At 36.1% G+C, this 18400-nt stretch overlaps 1 long non-coding RNA gene across 2 annotated transcripts in view; it reads right to left on the bottom strand.

Annotated features, from left to right (window-relative positions):
* Positions 1-6564: 6564 nt before the first annotated feature.
* The window catches only part of LOC108522139 (uncharacterized), a 60114-nt gene continuing 48278 nt past the window's right edge, over positions 6565-18400 (bottom strand). The window contains exons 4-6 of one of the 2 annotated variants that reach the window (XR_001883384.1): positions 14709-14755; positions 12302-12413; positions 6565-6779 (exon numbers count right to left, since the gene is read on the bottom strand). This is a non-coding gene — a long non-coding RNA (uncharacterized LOC108522139). Of the gene's footprint in view, positions 6780-9188; positions 9305-12301; positions 12414-14708; positions 14756-18400 lie in introns of those variants that run through there. The other variant, XR_001883383.1, reaches the window with a different exon arrangement.

Here is an 18400-nt window from a genome sequence, read left to right as displayed (position 1 = left end):
AGGACATCATATGTGGCAAGAACTTTGAGAATTCCTAGATGTTATGTGAAAATGTGGTTTATGCCCCAATGCACAGGATAAAAAGTCCACCAGGCTGCCCAAAGCCACATCTTCTACACTCCCCTTTAGGTTGGAGCCTGATCCTCTAAAGACTGGACTAAGAGCAGAGACGAAGACTATAGAGGAAAATGAATGCTAAGGGTTTGGGGGACTTATAGGAATGTAAAGATAGTAAAGGGACCATGATTCAGAGCACCCTGGAAGTTACTTATTTCCATCCTTTCTTTCACCCTTTCTCCTTCTCCTCTATTCATATTATTTGTTGTGGAAAGAGTAAAAGATTTGAAATTTGGGTTAAAAATCCTGGCTTCACCATTTTCTACTTGCTAGAGTCTTTCTTGCTTATAAAATGGGAATGATATTCACTTAACACGTTGTGAGGATTATGTGAGGGAACATTTGCGAAATGGAGAATAATAGCCTGACACGTAGTAAACACTCAACAACTAGAGCCACTTCTACTCCACTTGTTCAGATGATGCTAGAAACTCCTTTAATTACAAAGAAAAAGCATTTCAATTAGAGATTAAAAAGTGAGTAAAATTCAATTTAATATATCAATAGAGTCTATGCCAGATTTTGATGAAACTTGGAGCTAAGGCCAACTGGTTTTGGAGATTTCTAACAAAAAATGCTTTAGGTAGTGAAACTAGATGCCACACTTTATGCCTTAAATTTCACCGCAGTTCTTCAGGTAACAGCTGAGGCAGTGGGAAGAGAATTCAGAGAAGTCAGTTAGGTTAATTCTACCTCAAGAAATAAGCAAGCCAGGGTTTCTTTTTTTTATTTTGCCATGTATATTTTAAGAGATTGTAATGATAAAATATTAATGTAGTATTTTAAAATGTATTATTACTTTTAAAGACTTGTTATCTCATTAATAAATGATAAATAAATGGTAAGTTATCTCATTTCTAAATGGTAAATTATCAAAAGGAAAATAGGAGAGAGAATAAAACCTTGAGGCAAATGAATTATTGCCAATGTTTATTGAGTTCTTATCCTTGTCAGGCATTGTTTTAAGGGTTTTTTTCATGTGAATCCATTCCATCTAACAACACTCTGATGTAAGATACTCATTGTCTTAATCATACAGGCAAAGAAACTAACTTCCCCAAGATCACAAAACGATTAATAATAGGTCTAGATTCAAGCTCAGGCATTCTGGATCCACAGCACACATTCAGCCTCTTCACCACTTGCCTAGTCCTTAGTTTCTAGATATTGACTAACCAACAAAATGAAACCATTATCCCAGGATTATTTTATTCAATTTAAAAGTCTTCTTTTGGTAACCAGCAGCCCTTAGTTTAGGTATATATAGCATAGCACACACACACACACACAACAGTTGGCAATTGTCTTGTTTATTCATAATCATATTATTTTTAAGGTACACAATATAGGAACCAAGTAGTAAATCCCCGAATTTTACTGACAGAAATTAGGAGACACGACTAAAGTACTAAAGTCATCCAGTTAATTAGTAAGAAAATCATTATTAAAAGTTGGGGTTCTTATTTTCCAGTTCAGAGCTCTTTGCTCTATTTTACTGTCTTATAGTAATGACAACATTGAGGACTCACTGTGTGCTCTGTTAAGCCATAAAGTTATCCTATATAATCTTTCCAAAAATCCTATTCAATGTTTTTATACTCATTTTACAGATGAGCAAACTCATATGGCCTATGTATGTATAAGTCAGTCCATGTTATTAAATTTCACATTAATAACATTGCATGTACCAGATTTATTAGTTAATTTAAATAAATAGACAACCCAAGGGCTTTATTTTTGGGTTATTTCATTTAGCACTCTTGTCAATTCTCTGAGTAGTACTCATCTCCATAAGACTACATTGAGAACATTAGTATTCTATGCTATCTATTGGTCTTATTTACATAAAAACAAGGAATAAAAGCAAAAAGTCCCATAGGCTAAAGAGCCTCTCTTTGAAGTAAAAATCCTTTGGTAGGCCAGGCGTGGTGGCTCATGCCTGTAATACCAGCACTTTGGGAGGCCAAGGCAGGTGGATCACGAAGTCAGGAGATTGAGACCATACTGGCTAACATGGTGAAACCCCATCTCTACTAAAAATACAAAAAATTAGCCGGGCATGGTGGTGGGTACCTGTAGTCCCAGCTAATCGGGAGGCTGAGGCAGAAGAATGGCTTGAACCCAGGAGGTGGAGCTTATAGTGAGCCGAGATCGTGCCACTGAGCTCCAGCCTAGGTGATAGTGCAAGACTCTATCTCAAAATAAAAAAAAGAAAATCTTTGGTAAAAGCATTAAAACTTATTTTCTGCTTTATGATTTCAAGAGCCTTCGTTATTTAGGAAGAAAAGCTGAACTTCCTCTGTGTGTGCCATAAAATCCAGTCCCCATCTGTGTGCTTGTCAAGCATGTGAATCTAGCCACCATTCCGAAGGAATAGGGAAACCGTTCAATAGTTGCTGTATGAAGAGGAATAAAATGCCAGTTGGAATTAGAAGGCAGTGCAGAATTCTGTTAACATTTGCAAATAATGCTGGCTTGTTTGTTTCTACTTTTGGTTTTGTATGTTGTTTTAGTTGTTTTGTAATCTCTCCTCTTCTATTGCTCAGTTTAATTAACTGCTCATCAAATCATCTTTCGGTGAGGCATATCAAAAGGTGCTGCAGGACCGCGCTTTCCGCTTATAACCTAGGGGAATGTAATAGACTCAAGCACTGACACTCTGAGGATTATTTAATATTAAATGCAAATTAGAATTAAATTGTGGTTATTCAATGATTGATAAATAACTAAATTCATTATAAATGAATTAATAATTATTACCAAATTAATATCAAAGTGCCAATCATCTGAGAAATCAAAACTCTAAAGAGGAAGCTTAAAGACAAGAATGCAAACTGATTTTCTGAAGTAACTCTACATGGACAATTCCCTATTAATATTTAAGGAAGAAAACACACAAAAATCAACAGTCACTCATTTCCGGAATTCCATCTTTACTAGGCCCTCTGGGCCAGTTACATTTGTTTGATGAAAGTCAAATGATGATTTAACCTTCAAGATATTTTGTGCTCTGGGGCAGCTTCACACATCCCTCCCACCCATTACCCATTCTAAAAAAGCAAATACAGGGTGATTATGCTAAATAAATAACCTCATAAAAAATGTTATGCTTGTGACAAAAATCACTTATTCCCAAATGGACATACATCATACATCTTCACATCATATTGTATATAAATTGTTAATTGATGTTAAATGAAAAAAAAGAAATTAAAACATTTGGAAAAAGGAAAGATTTCTGCCAGTCAGTTTTGAACATATACCTCTCAGAAATTAGGAATATACTTTCTATTGGTTAACTATAAATAAACCAAAAGAAAAAAGAAAAAAAAACTGGGAGTATTCTGTGTTGTGTGATTCATCTGTGACCAGGAAACTGGATTCATGATTGTTTTATTAGCATGTAGGCAGTTTTAAAACACTTAGAGGACAGTTTGCACTTTCAATTGCATCGCCACTTAAAAATGACTATCAATGACATTCCTAAAGTTTATCCTTGCTTAATTGTAAAACTTGAGGGTGTCTTTAGAAGAACTGCAATCTCACAATCCAGGACTTACTTAGACTTCAGGAATGGCCCTTTTAATCTTAAGAAGGAGATTCCATAGCTCTGTTGGCCTATGTTGGTAATAAGTTGTGGAATGTTATATTTTTCAAGATGTCTGCAAAAACAGCTCGTGTTCCACATGCTCTACTACAATGTGTTTCTCTCTCTTGAATCTGTGCCATGTTATGATTTGCTGATAACAGATGGAATGCAGCAAATTGATGCAACATGACTTCATGACTTCCAAGCCTAAGTCAAAAAAGTCAATGCAGTCTTCACCTTGCTCACTGGAAAGGTTGTTTTTGGAGACTTCTGCTGTTACATAAAAATTTCAACTATGTTGAAGCCACCATACTAGGAGGAAGCTTAAGCCACATGAAAAGACCACATGTTGGTGTTCCCATAAATTGCCCAGCTGTATTAGTGTGTTCTCATGCTGCTAAAAAAGACACATCTGAGACTGGGTAATTTATAAAGGAAAAATGTTTAATTGACTCACAGTTCAGTACATGCTGGAGAGGCCTCAGGAAACTTACAATCATGGTGGAAGGGGAAGCAAACACGTCCTTCTTCACATGGCGGCAGGACAGACAAGAATCACTTCCCAGTCAAGTGGGAAGCCCTTTATAAAACCATCAGATCTCAAAAGAACTCACTCACTATCATGAGAACAGGATGAGGGAAACTGCCCCCATGATTCAATTACCTTCATCTGGTCCCTCCCACGACACATGGGGATTATGGAAACTACAATTCAAGATGAGATTTGGGAGTGGACACAGCCAAACCATATCACCAGCTGAAGAGCCAGTCCATAGCCAGCATCAACTACAGTATACATCAATGAAAAATTCCATGAGATCAACCACATTCAATAAGAATATATTAATCACATATGAAGTTTTAAATTTTCTATTAGCCACATTTTAAAAATTAAATGAGTGAAATTGATGTTGTTAATATATTTTACTTTACCCATTATATCTAAAAGTATTATTTCAACATGTAATCAATATATGAATTATTAACAAGATAGCTAAAATTATTTTATTTTTCATACAAAGTCTTTGAAATAGTGGATGTGTGTATATGTGTGTATATGTGTGTGTGTGTGCGTGTTTTGAACTTAGAGCACAACTCAATTCAGACTAGACACATTTCAAGCACTCAATAGCAATGTGTGATTATTGCCTTCTCTACTGGACAGCACAGCTCTGGAAAATTCCAGCCTTCAGCCATCAAATTCTCCTCCACCCCCACAGCAGCTGTGGAGTCTTCCCAGTTAAGCACTAAACAATGTAGAGGTCTCCCCATAATCTTGACACACAAGATACAGGTTTTAAGCTGCTAAATTTTGGGATAATCATTGGCTCTGATAGTGGAACCTAGGTACTACTAGAAATGTGGGTTATGAGAACAGATGTGTTTTTTGCCCTCTGTTTAAGCTTAATTATTTTTGAGAAAGATTAAATCACAGAATCTTAGAGGCCCTTAGAAAAGGTCTTAAAGAGTGTTTATTTCAACCTCCTACCTAGTGGTAAACCCATGACTATATCATCCTCAGAAAATGGTCTACTCATCTTTGCTTGATCATTTACAAGTTATACCTCACAAGAAAATGTATTGAATTTTTTAGTATGTATTGATTTTTATTTTTTGAAATTTTCCTTTATATTAAATTTTTAAATGGCCTTTTATAACTTTTGTTTACCAGTGCTATTTTTGACCTCTAGAGCTACAGGTCTCATCCCTCTGATGTGATAGCCTTCAGACAAGACAATAAATATATTTTCTCTCCCATATTACCCCACCTCAACCTCCATATTCCTTTTTCTAGGCTGAACACCCAAATTTCTTCAATTGCTCCTTGTAAGACATAGTTTTAAAAACTTTAACCACTAGAATAAATTCCCTCAGCTCTCCACTTTCTGACTCTTCATAAATCTCAAATCTTTCAATGTAATACTCAAAATAGAATATATGCTCCAGATATGGCCTGGCCAAAACACAGTTGAGTAGGATGGTTAGTCTTGCTCTAGATGATGTATATTCATGAAGGTAAGAAAGATTGCTGCTCTCCAAAGGTATTTTAATTAAGCCAGGGCTCCCTCTATCTAAACACAAATGATTGGTACCAATAGTGGACTAAGAGGTAGTAGAGACTAAACAAATAGTTCCTTAGCTGCATGTAGCACCTTAGAGCCTGGGACTTAAAATTGGAAGACTGACCTTGATTTCAATCAGCAATTTACTAGATATGTGACTTCAGGAAATTTGTTTATACTGTCTGTGTCACACTTGGTTAAAAAAAATCTTTATAGGAATATCATAAGAATATCCTAATATAGAAATGTGGCATTTTTGGTAGTCATTAAATGAACTAAGTATGTATAAATGATTTGCAATCTGTAATTATACAAACATAAAATCTTTTTTTAATTACTGTCAACCTAAGAATAGAACGCGATGCTTATTTCCATATAATTTTAACTTCCTGATTTTGACTTATCATCACAGCTTGTGGAAAATTTTCTTTAAAATGTTATGTAGTCTGGTTTCGTAATTCAATAAATACTAAGCATTTATTCAGTATGACACATAGCATATTGGTTCTCCTCAGTACCTTAGAAAGTCGACCAAAGTTTCAAAGTTCCCAGGTCATCCATCAACTGCCTACAGATCCATTGGAGTATTTTAATCAAAGAGAGTAATTTGATTTCAGACTCAGGATGCTGTTCTTTGTACCTGATGATCCGGAACCCTGGGTCAGGTTGCCCAGGGTAGCAGCAACAGTTGTCAGTAGACCTAACTCCACTTTAGGGCGGCTACAAGGAGCTACCTGTACAGTTTCCTACTCCATTCCAAAGCTCTAGCACAGTATGAGTGAGCCAAACAATCACCACAGAATAAAAGAACCTTTTAATTAGTGTAGATATTGAATCTGGAGACTCTGGGACTCAGATTGGTAAAGGGCAGTACGCTGTTAGGTATCTGGAACTTAATCATGGAAGAGACGGCACTCCTCTGCAAGGCTTCTAGTGGCACCAGACTCAGGAACAAGCTGTAACATTTGGACTTACTATGTCAGTCCACAATATACTCCCACTGAAAAAGCCTAGAAGAGAGAAGCATATTTTCCATGCACCCTCCCTTTACTTCATTTTCTTTTCTGTCTCATACAATAACATTCATATAAAGTATAGCAACTTTAAACTCACTGTGAATGTCATGGTGGAGAATGGTGAGATATTTTTCTGATATGACCTAGCATACATATATTACAGATTTCTCCCTGTCTACAAGTCATATATGCTTGGAGGGACCTTCTGGATCAGCTAGTGTGACATACTCAATTTACAGGAGCGGTTGAGCTTTGGAAGGTTAAGACCCATGGCAAATTAATGGCAGCACAGACTACAATTTCCTATCTAATGAATTTTCTCTATGTTGTACTGATTAAGCAATTGAGGAGTTAAGCCGCTGAGAAGGTCACAAATACACAAACATATACATATACACTCAGGCATACACACATTAAGTTGGAGTGTGAAAGAAACTGAGACCAACATCACTTATAATCTGAATAATGGCAGTTTCTCTTCCTAAATGGAAACTGGATGGACCAGTTTTGTATTTCTGTTTTTTTAAAGCCGCAATGAAATGACTGAATTGATCCATTCTCATTACGCACACCCAGTCTTAGCTGCATACACTATCCTAAAACTCCGTTAACATCTACTGAAATGTGGGGTCTTGTACAACTCTCTATTAAGTGGCATTGAAATTAGAATTAACAAAGCAGAATGGGATCAACCATGCAAGGTTTCCAGAAAGGTAGATCTTTAAGATCTTTAAGATGGTAAGAGTAATATATCAACGTAGAAAAATGAGGATAAACAGCTTCTAAAAACATAGAAGTAGAAACAATCAAATGGTATGAGAAAGGTGGAAAGCAAATAGTCTTGGCTGGGGCAGGGGCAGATACATGGAAATCTGGTAGAAAGTGTTGTGAAAGAGTGGCCACTGTCTCGTCACCATCTAGATATGCATAATGGCATTCTGCCACTTCTACTGCTTATTGCACAGGGCAGTAATCCCAGCAGTGAAAACAATGTGGAGGCACTTAATATTTGTAATATTATATGGGGCAGTTTCCAAAGTTAAATGCATTTCCCCAACATGGAGTTGGTTAGAACTAATTAACATGAAATCCATTGTACAAAAAGAGAGAGCAGAAGTGCTCACACTTCACTGAGTTTTTCATCTAAGTAATTCTGTGAAATCAAAGCAAGTACTGTACTTGAACTACTCTGTCAGGAACCATATATGCCATGCATTTATTAGCATTTCATGGTTTACCAAGCACATTCACAGATACATTTTGTTTCATCTGACTTTCACATCAATCTTACGAGTTAGGCTATTATTATTCACAACTCACAGATGAACAAAGCCCAGCCTTGAGAAATTCGGTGAGTTGCCTGAGGTCATTCCGCTTGTGGTGTCAGTGCTGGAGCTCAGACCCAGGTTCTGAATCTGAATCAAGTTATCTTTCCACTGAACCATTTCAGGGAATAATGAGGACATCTCCTTGGGCCCACCACCTTGGGTAGCCTTCTGACAAAAGGGACTTCTGTTAAGGTGTTCCTAGCTACCATAAAGAGTTGAATGTTAGACCAGAGCCACCTTCTCTGAAGGACACTTGATAATCTGTCTGTCTGATGGCTCGCCTGGGCAAGTCTGCAATACACAGTAAGACAATGGGTCCTATGATGGAGTTTATGTATATAGTCTATGACCCTCTGTGTAGCAAAATGACAACTTGAAGAACTGTTTTAACAGGATTTATTAAAATTTTGACCTTTATGCTTTCTGGGGAAGATGAGTTATGTAGACAGCAAAATGGATTTACTTTTTAATTGGCTTTTCTAAAATAATTCGTCTCATTTTGCATTTAGTCTTCAACTATTGCTCTGATGCCTAAAATTTTATGATTTTACATTTTCTGAGGCAGACATTATTAAAATATTCACTGCTGCTTCATATTTCTCTGCTTTAGTTTGTTTCATTTTTAGGAAATTGATAATATTTTCAAATTACATACCAGAGTAATTGTGTCAGTGCAATTTCCTTTTGTTTTTACTGTATTTACTTCATTCAAGATGCTTTTTGCTTTCTTTACTCAGGTGTGATTTTTTGTATGTGTGCTTTCTAATAATTTTTTCTTGCCCAGTGGCCATTATTATTTTGCCTTGTTCAAAATTCATTCATGTCAATTTCAATGAGATTTTTAAAAGAACTTCAAATATTTGTTCATATTTTACTGTATGAGGCAAGTCCTGTCATTTATCTAACGATGAGCAACATTGCTTCTTTATATGTCTCCCCAAAATAGGTTCTCCCGAGTTCTTCATTTTACCTCAAAGAATCTGAATGACAAGGGAAACTTTAGCAGAAAATAAAATGGTCATCCTATAACTTTTTAAAAAACAGCAATAAATTGTATTATTGGCAGCATAAGAAAAGGTCTGTGGCTGATGACGTTAACAAAGTTGACATAGTGCCATTTGAATTGAATCTACTCCTAGACAAGCGTAAGTAGTGTTTACTCAGTCCCAGAAACTGATTCTCAGGTTGAATCTGAAAATAAAAACCCAACAGGTCGGTCAATTTTTATTTTCTTAAATCTCAGGCTGATATTTAAAACCACTGAAAGACAAAATCGGCTGTTTGATAGTAGCAGCATAGCGTTATAGCTCACACACTTCTACTCAGAGAAATATGATGCCCTAAGGACAAAACTTTGACACAGAGCTTAGCTATTTAAAGTTCATAATACCCTGAATTTGTAGAGTATATTTTGGTTTACAAATCTTGCTTTGAAACTGGCAGCAACCTTAAGAGGTTTGCAGAGAGCATACACTGTTAATCCCAGTTTAGAGCAAAGAGGAGTGGAGGTCAGTCAGAAGGTCTAAATGACTCACAAAAGGGCAAACAGCTAATTAGAGGAAGATCCAGGTTTCCTAATACCTAGTCCATATTATTTGTACTATTTCGGTTGAGCCATTTTTAAATTTCTATGCTATTAGGATATTTTTAGACGAATAAGAAGGACAATTTAATATGGTCTCTCAAATGTGCTTCTTGCAATGAATATTGTCGTTGTTGGTAGCTTTTATGTGGGAGTACGGAGTGTGGAGTAGGAGGAAATAGGTTTGAACTTTATATAATTACTAACTAGTTTGAAAATACTTCATGACAATGTGACTTTATTTAATATTCTTTTCCTTCTACATAGCAGGAGTTCAATTAATTAATTGTGATACTTATTAAAACTGTAAAGTAACTATTTCCACAGAAACTTCCAAAACTTATAAACATATATGGTTTAAAAATTGGGGATGAGGAAGATACATCATTAGCCCATGTTGTCAAATAAAATATCTAAATACTCACTTTGCACTCTAATCTTCCTCGACAGTTTATTTCTTTTTATATCTGAGATTCTATATTCTACTGGACTCTACCTCTGATTTATTTTAAAAGAAATTTTAATAGTAATCAGAATGGAAAGTGAATAACTCAAACTTATCAGAATTGAGAAAGGTTCTAGCTTAGGAAACTTGTCCCTATTCACTCAGGAAATAGAGAGCACTTAATCTAAAGGAAGATGCTTGCTCCCATTCAGGAGGGAGAAGTGCTGTTCTCTGTTGCTTGAGTCTCTCCCCAGCCCAGCGCCTATCCCCTAACCCAACTGCCATCTCCAACTTAGAGAGCAGCTTTAGTAAAACACTCTGGCCTGCATGGAAGAGCAGCAAAGCCATTCCTTTTTAATCAGTTATTCAATATGTCATGCTCCCAGACCAGTGGTATCCACACACTCTGTTAAGGCCAGAAAGATATCTTTATTTGTGAACAACATGTTCCAGGAAGCTCCATACACCTACCATCAGTAAAGCACCACTCAGGACCTTGGGAGCTGGTGACTCAATGTTGTTTGTTCTTTTTTTTTTTCTTTTTTTTTTTTTCATTGCTGTTTATGGAGGACCATTGTACAAGGAAAATTAAAGCTTAAAAAAGATAGTTCTGCCAATGTTACATTGGTGGAAACTACACTATTGATTCTCATTTGCCTCATGAGTCACCCAGGATTTTTCCCTATTTCCTGTTAATGGAAATTGTCTGATAGAGTTTTAAAGGATAAACTGTGTCTCATGGTCAGGGCAGGCAGAACAGCATTAATGCTGAAAAGCGGGTGGCGTTTAGATAGACTGCCTGGGTTTGGAGCTTGGCTCCACAACTTACTGGTTATGTGACCTTGTGCAAGTTTCCTAACATTTTTGCCTCAAATTCCACATCTATAGATGGAGATGATAATAATACCTACTTAGTAGAGATGTTATGAGGATTATATCGAATAATGCATGTTAAGCTCTTAAAATAGTGTGTAGCGTATGGAAAGTGCTCAACATGTATTTGTCACTATAATCAGCTCAGGTGCCCAACAAGCCCAGTGATAAATATATTCATCTTCAGAAAAACACCTATATGTGACTCTATTATCTCTAATGTATGATGACCACAGAAGTCATAAATCAAAGGTCACCTCAGCACCATGTTAAAAGTATGATCAGGACAATGTACTGAAAGAGCTCTATTCTGTAAGTGAAAAAGACACAGATTTTAATCCATGTTTGCTATTAACTTGCTATGATATTGGGCAGTTATGCATCTTTTTGTCCCAGTTTTCTGAACTATAAAACTAAGCGAATCTTCCAAAGGCTTATCCAGACTTACTACCCTACGATTACTTGGCCTTTGAGGGATAAAAGAAAAACCTAAATCGTTCAGTAAACTGAAAATAATTCATTCAGTGAATATTTGTGTGCCACATACAGTTGTGGGTCCTAGTTGGGGATAAAGATTGGAACAAGACAGACAAGAATTCTGCCCTCCTGGAGTTTGTCATCTAGAGAAGAGAATCCATCAATCGATATAGACCAACAAATACAGAAAAATATTCCAGGTAGTGAAAAGTGCTATGAGGGAACTAACACATAATGAAAGGATATGAAAGAATGGGTTACTTTAGTTTGGGTGGTCAGGAAAGTTCTCTTCAAGATGTTATTTAAGTTGAGAACTGCAGGGCAAGAAGAAGCCAGCTATGTGAAGACTAAGGGAGGAGAATTCCAAGCAGAGGGACCAGTGGTTCAAGCCCAAGGTAGAAACTGGTTTGGAGTATCTGGGTGCAAAAGGAAGACAATGAATGGGGGCGAGAGTGGAAGAGTTTCAAGAGGGGAGGTGGACTCCTGTAAGCCTCACAGCTGTGGGGAGGAGTTCAGGTTTTACTCTGAACGTGATGGAAGCCATTGTGTTTTAAATAATGGGGGTTGGGTGGCTTATTCTGATTTGTGGTTTATAGTGTCTTTTTAAAAATAAGGACTGATGCCAGAAACCTCACTGGTGGTCCAGTCACAATTTTCTGAAGAGAGGGATGAATTACCTACTTTATCAATTCAACAGCCCTGATCCTTTGTCTCAATTTAGCTTTCAACTGAGAGATCATTTGGCAAGTCATATAATTCATAATTGCCTCCTTTTATTATCAGAAAAATAAAAATCAAACTATTTTCTCACCTTATATTTGGAGGTATGACAATAACTGAGATTATGCTGTAAAAGCCCTTTGAGTTGAAGGATAATGTATCTTACACATTTTCTATTCCGTGTTTTAAAATGTTCCATATTCCTATGGAAAATGGAGAGAAGAAAGGTAACAGGGAATGTAGAGTGGATGTCTGCAATAGCCAGTCATCAAAATTACAGGCTCAGAACCAAACTACTAAATTGGTAAGTGCAATCCTGAGAAAGTTACTTAACTCCATCTGTAAAATGGGAATAATAATACTGGTAATAGTACCTCATTCATAGAGTTATTGTGAATGTTAAATGAAATAATGTCCCTATAAAGTACTTAGCTCAGTAATTGGTAAGTAAGTACCCTGTTGATAAAACCAATACTTCTTTTGGTTCTCCGTCATCTACCCTGACCACTCTATTCCAATTTTGGGGGACTCCCACAGTGCTCTGTTTACTGATGCTCTGCCATCCACTATGAAAAATGAGTGCACTGTGACCTAGTCTGGGCCAATCAGGGTAACTATGATGCAAAGATGATGGAGTTACTATGCTTTATTCACGGACAGGCTGTCTCTGCTACACAAGAGATTTGGGTCTGTCCTCCACCAACACCATTCCCACTGCCTCAAGGTGCTTTGGTACCCAAACTATATTATCCAAAGGTAATCCTCCAGCATCTTTTTGATACTGTGAACCCTTCATCTCCCACCAATTCATTTCCCCTAGCTTTAGATAGCCAGAGTGAGTTTATTTAGTTACAAACAAATGATTCCTAGGGAATACAGGCTAGAACCTTCCCTCTGGCTCTCCCTCTAGGGCCTTGCTCTCCTCCTCTTATTAAATCTAAGATGACTGAATTGCTAGAAGGCAGCTAGTGATAACATCACAGCTGCCTAGCTTTGCTTAATGTGTAGGCCAGAATCCTGTACAATAGAAAGTCTTCCTTTCTCTATGGAGATTTACAATAAATCTCTCCTCGTCCAAGAAGCAGAAATACAGACTCCTCTCCTTCATGTTGTCATCATACATGGTTATCAAGGCTAGTACTGACCACACTATGTGTTTTACATCAGAATTATTTGAATATGTACCTGTTTCTCCTCTGCACTGTTAGCACCAAGAATGCACGAATTACATATTACTCATTTTAAAATTAATAGTTGATATACATTTAATTCATTAATATAATCTCCTTTGCAAATTATATCATTGTAGCTAATAGTTAAAACTCTCTTTGACAACTATTTTTAATCCTTGTCCCCTTCACAGCCCCAAGTTAACAAGAGTCATCATATTGGTGTGGGGCTATCAGCCGTGGCTGCCAGACTGTCACTAAACAGCCCATCACCCGTGTGAATAACACTTCCTGCCACTGTGCAGTGGGAGGACCTATGTCAGAGGGTATTGTTCCAGAGTCATTGCTATGCATCACAGTGATTATGGAGAAAATAAATAATAGAGAAAGAGAGAGAGTCTGTGTGTGTATGTATTTGTGTGACTGTGTGTTTGTGTGTGTTATGCATTTACATAGAGTATCATACTGGATGTATCACTTTATATAGTTATTGTTTCTCTAACATCATGTCTTGGAGACCTTTCCACTTGTGAATCTACCTCCCTCTTTACAAATGATGGATGGTTTTCCGTTGTATGAATATCTCAGAATTGGTTTTGTCAGTCTCTTAATGATGGGCATGTAAGTCATTTCTGAATTTTCACTATTTTTAACAATATATCAGTGAACACTTTGGTACATGCCCCCTTGGGTTCAAGTACACTTTCTAAGATGGATAAGTGAGAATCACTGGCTTTCTCATGAATTTTGTATACCTCGCACACTGTCCAGCACAATATCTGGCTTTCAATAAGCTTTCAGGAGATACTTTTTAGATGAATTTGAATAATTAAAGCTCACCTTGTCCATTCTAGTTCTTGTTTCTCAAACAGAAATCCCATCCAGAGACAATGTGAGCTGAGATTAATATTGCCTATGCTGAGAACAGAGGCACCTCCTAAGTTCTAAAGAAGGCTGGGAAGTCTTTCCACAGACACAATCAGATCCAACAGTAATCATAAGTTTTAAAAGGCCTCATTGAAACAGGCAGAAAACAAAATTCAAATTAGACCCAAACAGGTATAGCTTCTATAGAAGAAATTACAGACTATTTTTTACAGCAATCAAATCTATCAGCATCTCTTTTTCTGCAGCCCAAATCCCTCCCATTTAAAGATGAGAAAATTATTGTCCCCATCATAAACATTAAAGGATATTTATGCAGTGTTAATCTGCTCCTCAGTTTCCATACACTTTATATGTCTTCATTTACTTGCAGCAGAGGCACATTAATAGCAAATGCTGAATGATAAATTATTTCTCATGGGAAAGATAGTTAATTTCACTGACCCTCATGTGTCACAATTCAATGCATCACCCTGGTTGAGGAAGCAGACCTGTGGAGAGGAAACCACAAAAAGACAAATCAATGCAAAGCTCTGTGATCCAAGGCTAAGGTCATTTTTAATGGAATAAAAGGCACTCCAGGGCTTTAGTTATTATACCACAATCACATGCCACTGTACCCTCAACTATAATTAGAGCACAATAATACAAATCCTGGGATGTTTTCTTTAATTGGCACTGAAAGCTGAGGGAGGGATGAAAAAGAACTATTTGTCAGCTACTAAGATTTAAAAAGAATAAAATGCAACATAGATTAAATAAAACTATTCATTTTGTGTTTTTTATTACAATTTCTAATTTTGCTTTGCTTGTCCCTACCTAAGCTAATCACCAGATACAAAGCATCCTTCCCCTAAACAATGTTGAAATTAGTGACCCCATTACTGTGGGGTTGCAGACAGCAACGATGAGGCCATCCCTATTTTAGAGGTTATGTAGTTTGACTGCGAGCTTCTTGTTGTTAGGGATCAATCACATCATGCATTGCTTGGGTGGAGAAGCAGCAGAGGCAATGTTGGAGGGAATTGGGTGGCTTACTAAGGCATGACCTTTATAGGGAGCACGTGAAAACAATGTATGCAAAAAGTTATCCTCCTACTTCAGCCCTGGTGGTTTTCTAGTTCTGCTACCAGCTACCTCCTTCAATAAACATTTTTTCTTAACATGACTTGAGCTAAATTTATTTTCCTGGTACCCTAAAGTCCCTAATTTGAAAAGTAGTTGAGTGTCAAGATTTATGATAATTTATCATAAGAAATAACCAAGTACTTTCCTGGAGTGTGAGGTTCTCTTCATGAGTACAACTTTTGTACATTAGCATGGAACCACATTTTCATCTTTTAATTCAAGTTATTTGTTTCTGTCCATATTTCTTTAGCTAAGTGTAATTGAAGTTATAAGACAGAATTTCATCCACAGAAATATACTTCTCATGAGTAATCTTACCCCACTTGGCTTCTGTTTGGTAAGCAAGGCTACTCCTGACACATGTGGCAGTCTGAAAAGTTCTTATTGAGCCAGACTGTAGAGTTCTTGGAAATCGCATACCATCTTCATGGGAATTATGATTCTACTCAGGCTGGGAGGAGTACATTAACTGAAGCATTTGGGAATATGTTAAATTTAATCCTTTCCAAGTCGTAATTGTTTTTTGAAGAAGGAGAGAAGGAAAAAAGGCTAAACTTAATTCAGATTAAAGGGAAGTAGAGAAAAGAGGATGTGAAAGAAATTATTATTAAGAAAAAAAAAATGTGTGGAAATGGATGTGAGTTAAATGTTCCCTCTTTGGAGGAAAATGTGGAAAAGGGGAAAAAAAGAAAATTTTCACTAAATTTAAGGAAAGAGTATTTTCTTTTATTTTATTTTCATAACACTCAAATAAGAAAAACATTAATTCGTGGTTCTAATTGTTCTCATGAATAATGTAAATCACTAAATCATAAGTAGTGCTTTGTGCAGTTCTATGGCAATAACTTTGACAATCCTAAGGAAAATGGATTATTTTCTAAGGAAATGTGTAGAGCCAAAATAGCAAAATGGGCTAAAGAAGAGATTGAAAGTTCTAAGAAACAATCATACTATAAGAGATGAAGAGAGATACCAAAGAAGTACTCTCTCTTTGTTCTAGATACCCTACCCAGTTGGATGTATGAGTAGAATTTTTCCCTCAAATATTTCCTGAATAAGTAACTCTAATGTTACTTAAATTATTTCAGAGAATAGAGAATGAAGGGATGCTTCATAACTGATTTACATATAATTAGCAGAAATTATATGTCATTAGTACTTACATATATTGAGGGGGAAAAAAAGATGTTAGATTTGCCTGTAGGACAATTGAAATATATTTATGGCAAAAGCACTTTTACAAAGGTTAAAAGGCAAAGCATAAACTTTAAAAATATTTGCAGCATACATGGTACTATATTATTTTCCTTTACACACACTCACACACACATGCACACACACAAACACAAACAAATCAGTAAGAAAAATTTTTAAATCTGCATACAAACGTGGGCAAAAGGCATACATAGAAAATTTATGAAGAAATGCAAATACTCCATAGAAATGCTCTACTTATAAGAAATCAAAATGCAACTTAAAACAAGACACCAATTTTGGATTTTCAGATTAGCAACAATTAAAAAGGTATTCATCACTATTGAGCAATTAGAGAATAGACTTGCTCATATAATTATGGTGGGAAGGAGTAGATATTAGCATGACTTCTTGAGAACAAAATAGGTATTAGGACATTTAAAATATGCCTATAGCCTTGTCATAGCAACTCTAATTCTTATTATTAAAAAAAATTGTGAAAACTCACAAATAATGGATATATAAGGATGTTTATATTGGTTAAGAACTGCAAATTTATTAAAATATCACCTCTAAACATGCACTTCCTCTATGTCCCAGGAATTACACTCTTGGGTGTGTTTGTCTTAGAGAAATAAAAACACATTTATACACAAAAACCTGTATACATTCATAGCAGCTTTTTCAGTAATCGCCAAGTACTGGAAACATGCCAGACTCCTTTCAACAGGTGAATAGGTGAACAAACTGTGATTTACCCATACAATGGAATACCATTCAGCAATTTAAAACAATGAACTGTTAGTAGGTACAACTACTTAGATGGGTCATCATGGTGTTATCCTAAATGAAAAAGCCAATCACAGAAGCTTGCATATTATTTGATTCTATTTATATGACATTCTTGAAATGACAAAAGTATAAAGGTGGAGAAGAGATCAGGGGTTAGAATTGGGTAGAAGAGTGTTACTGTTAAGGGGTAACACAAAGGAGTTTCTTTGTGGTGACGGAACTGTTCTATGTGCTGATTGTGGTGATGTTTACATGAATCTATGCATGTGACAAAATGTCATACAACTACACACACACACATGCACACAAATGAATGCACATAAAAACTGGTAAAAATCCTAATGAGGTCTGCAGCTCAGTTAACAGTATTGTACCAATGTTAATTTCCTGGGCTGATTAAAATGCACTGTGATTATGTAAGATGTTACCACTGGGGAAGCTGGGTGAAGGGTATATGAGAACTCTCTACTCATTTGCAACTTCTCATGAGTATAGAACTATTTTAAAATAACACTTTTTTAAAATATGACTGTTACCTTCCAAATTTTTATGAAATGGTCTCACTTACTTGACGCTTTTCCTATGACTTGGCCCATTTTCCCATTCCAATTTTCATTTGATATCACTCTCTCTCTTACTGTTTCTGTCTCTCTCTTTTAAAGTACCTCATTCCTCTTGCAAGAGACTTATAAAATTCAGCTTTTATCTTATTACTCTACTAGATTTTAAGGTTATTGAAGACAAGGACTATGTAATTTGTATCTTAGTATATCTGAATATTTGCCATGTACATTGAATGTAAAAAACACTATTCCAGCATAGTTTATAGTCAATGATGTTTGTTCAGTTAATTTCACTTAACTCAAATTCGTAAATCCTCCCTAGTTGCAAAAGAGTGAAAGGGTATAAAATACTTCCTCCACCACTTCCACTTTGGTGAATACAGTCCTTAACTTCTCTGAGCATACAAAATGAAGGTGAAAATATTAAAATACATAAAATATTTAACACATTGTAAAGTT

Source organism: Rhinopithecus bieti, unplaced genomic scaffold, assembly GCF_001698545.2.
Source record: "Rhinopithecus bieti isolate Rb0 unplaced genomic scaffold, ASM169854v2 scaffold_62671, whole genome shotgun sequence".
Classification (NCBI taxonomy): Eukaryota; Metazoa; Chordata; class Mammalia; order Primates; family Cercopithecidae; genus Rhinopithecus; species Rhinopithecus bieti.
This window is presented reverse-complemented; position numbering and strand designations above follow the sequence as displayed.